A 3503-nucleotide genomic window follows, 5' to 3' on the forward strand; every position below is an offset into this window, starting at 1 on the left:
ATAATAATAATAATAATAATAATAATAATAATAATAATAATAATAATAATAATAATAATAATAATAATAATAATAATAACAATAATAATAATAATAATAATAATAATAATAATAATAAACTAAGAAGAAAATATTATTATTAAAGTAAAATTAATATCATTAAAATTTATAAAAATATAATGATAATATTTTTTGCAATATAATAAAAATTGTGTTCTGCTATTATATATTCCTTCTCTCTAAACATGCTCGCTTAGTAAATAAACACGAATGAAGAAATTTAATTAATTTCGTTGATTTTATAAAAAAAGAATGAGACGTTTTGTATAAACTACTCTTTTTTAATCATATGGGAAGTTTATTATTATTATTTTTTTAAATAATTATATTGGGTAATAGAGATTTAGAAAAATGAAAAATAGAGTAATAAATACGCAGGGATATAATAGAAAAAATAACATTAATAGTTCATTCATATTGTCAGACGACATATAGAATGAGACAATTCTTTTACTAAAATGATTTATATTTTGAGACCATGGAGTATTTGTCCAAACATACTATTATTAATTTTCATGTTAGTTAACTCAAATTGTGTGCGAATCAAAAAATATCGGTCGGAAAAAGTCTAAAATTTATAATTTATTTGAATTGTTTATTTGACCTTATCAATAGACATAAGTAGTTGTAAAATTATCTGAAGAGTTTATGAAATAACTTATAACATATTCATAACTTATTTTTAATGTATTTTAGTTTTCTACGATAGTTAATAAAAATAACTTATAATTTATATAATTTTTTTATTTAATTTTATTTTTTTTTATAAAAATAGATATAATTATTTATATATACGACAATAATTTATGCTATAAACTCTTAATATTTTTTTTCTTACTTAATCGAGTTGTTACCCAAAACACAACATAACAACTTCACTAAATATTTTAACCGCTTATTTTATGGAACAATTTTGTTACTATTTATTTTTCATTTGCAAAATTATGTTATAATTAAGTATTAATGATATTGTTTTGTCAATAAAAACTTTAATTATTCATTATTGAAAGAAAAATAAGTGCAATGAGATAATAAATAGTTATTACTATTATAAAAAAAATACAAATAATGTTATCACAAATAATAAATTTATCAAATATCTTGATACGTGTTTAAATAAATAACTATAAAACAACAATTAAAAATGAACACATAAAATAACATCAAATTCAACTTTTCTTGTCTTGTACCTTTCATCTTTCCTATATAAAGTTTTGGTAACTAAACTTGAAGATAATATGATAGAATTTGTTAGGGGGTTATTGTGTGTCTGCACTTGTAGAAATATATAAGGTATATTATATAAGAAAAAACATCATTCTAAATTTCTACACATCAATCTATGTATATAACCAATTTGTAATTCAAATACATCCTAAATCATATCCTTAAATAAAAATTAAATTATAGAAAAATTTAAATATAAATTATATTTTATAATAATATCAACAAAAATTACATTACATATTGTTTATCTTATTTAGGTGTAACAATTTAATTATTTATCATTTTTTCATGTATAAATTTTTTATTTTTTAAAATATGTAAAATTAATTATTTTTTTAATTAAAATATATTGAGGTGGCAAGTGACATATGATTATTTTTATTAAAAAATAAACCTAACAAGATCTTCATTGAACAGCGCCAAACACGGTAGGGTTGCCGAAGTAGGATCCATACGATGATGGTAGCAACAGTACACACGTGTGTATTTAGGATATAGCAAGAGATGCAATTGTACTATCCATCCACCGTTGAATCCAAAACAATCCTGCGCCTGCAACCATCATTACCATGTTGAAATATTTCTCTGATCGAGGACCCACCTACACTATCACATAATTACATTCGAATTTTTATACTGTTTTCTAGAGATTTTGTTTTTCCTACTAAAATTGGATTTCTATGCTTCACTTGGTTGATTAACCTTTTTGGGTTTTTTTTAAATTTAATTACAATTTTTTTAAGTTTTTCCTATTATCAAATTTTTGAATTAAAAAATAACGATTTAATATATTTTAAATAACGTGATATATAATTCTATAATATAAAATCATATAAATGCATTAATTATTATTATGTCATTGATTAAATTAAAAAATAAAAAATTTTGAAGTTAAAAGCTAAGATTTTTTAGCATTTTACTCTAATTTTATGAATGTTAATCGTTTTATATCATCGTATTATATGTCACATTATTTAAATTATCTCATATTATTGTTTTTTAGTTAAAAAATTAAAGAAATAGATCAAAACTGTCGACTTTTAAAATATACAAGTTAATTTCGTGAATCAATAAAAATAGAAAACTAAAACTGCAATTAAATATTTTTTTATTATAGTTAAATTTCGTTAATATTAACAATAATGACGCATACACAATTTATTAATAATAGTGAATGATAGCTTTTGTCTTGGTCACATAAATGGATGATTTGTGATTAGTTTTATTCCAAAATCATTTCAAATATTTGTTTATTTATTTATATTTTGTATTATATCTTGATTTTTGTTTTATCGTCTTAATACAATATTCATTTTATTCTAATTGACATATTAACTTAAACATATTTAATCATTGAATTTAGTGACTTCAAAGTTATATATTTGAATACATAAATATTTCAATCACTTTTATTTTATCAAATTTTTAGATATTTTGTTGTTTTAAAATGTTAACTTGAATATCATAAATTTGTCCATAAATTTATCTTTTTATTTTTAGTGAATTTATTGTGTTGTTCTCGATTGATATATATATATATTTTAATATGAACAAATAAATATTGTTTTTAAGTAAAAAAAATAGTATTCAATATGTATTTTCTTTTGCACTATTAAAGGAAACATTGCAATGTGAAAACGAAAATTGTTAATTTAATAACACCCAATCAAAAATCATTTTTACTCATCTAACCATTCATTCTTTCTATCTCTCTTTATCCCCATCATTTATTGATCACATTCATCGCTATTTTCTCTTCTATTTCTCTTAAAGTATAGAATAATATTTTGATAAAGAAAAAAACATTTTGTGAAAAAAGAAACGTATAAGATATTATTGTCGTAAAACAAAAAATTAGAATTATTTAAAGAACTCCATGATCTAGGAGTTATAGAAATAACATTCATATCCACGAAATCCGACTCAATTTGCCAAATTCATGAATATGATTTTGAGTCAACATTCGGGACTTTGAATATTGATATTCAATATATTTAAATTTAAAGAGTATATAGAAGAATTATCACCTTAATTTATTTCATAACTGAATACAATAGAATTACATGAAGAATTAAATAGTTATAGTTTCAAAGTAGCAATAGAATTACTTGAAGAACTCTATAACCCAAAAGCCATAAACACAACATTCATGTCTAATACCACGAAATCCAGCTTCTGTTGCCAAATTTAAAAAATTATTTTCAGTTCGCTCTTTC

This window comes from Cicer arietinum, chromosome 4 (genome assembly GCF_000331145.2).
Source record: "Cicer arietinum cultivar CDC Frontier isolate Library 1 chromosome 4, Cicar.CDCFrontier_v2.0, whole genome shotgun sequence".
Classification (NCBI taxonomy): domain Eukaryota; kingdom Viridiplantae; phylum Streptophyta; class Magnoliopsida; order Fabales; family Fabaceae; genus Cicer; species Cicer arietinum.